Here is a 494-nt window from a genome sequence, read left to right on the forward strand (position 1 = left end):
ACTACACTAGGAAATCAAAGATTTCACAATTTAATGAATTTTGTTGTAATATTGTTTTTTTTTATTTCTCATTGTTTTTTTATATTGTGTTAAAATGTTAAAATGTAACGAAGAACCTGTTGAACCATATATTGATATTGTTATTGTAAATTTCAGAAGAAGAAACTACTATACATATTCTTGATCTTGTGCAAGAGTAATTGTCATTTTAAGTTTTTAGACGAGAAAGCTACTCATTCTTCGCAGCTTCCTCTACATCAACGGGGGAGGTGTTGTGTCCAACCACTAAATTATAGATCATTAACAGAATGAATATGCAGAGTAGGCAGTGACCGTTTACGGCTTCTTCGTATTTTCAACTGATAACAAAACTGCAGAATCGACAGATCACACGGTGAACAGTGACCTGAAAGCGTCTTCTCAAAACGTGCCTTGCTCCTCAAACTCCCACCCCGTCCATATTAATACAAATTAACTTCGTTAGTAAAATATAT

This window comes from Nicrophorus vespilloides, unplaced genomic scaffold (assembly GCF_001412225.1).
Source record: "Nicrophorus vespilloides isolate i.1.1-1 unplaced genomic scaffold, Nicve_v1.0, whole genome shotgun sequence".
Lineage (NCBI taxonomy): Eukaryota > Metazoa > Arthropoda > Insecta > Coleoptera > Silphidae > Nicrophorus > Nicrophorus vespilloides.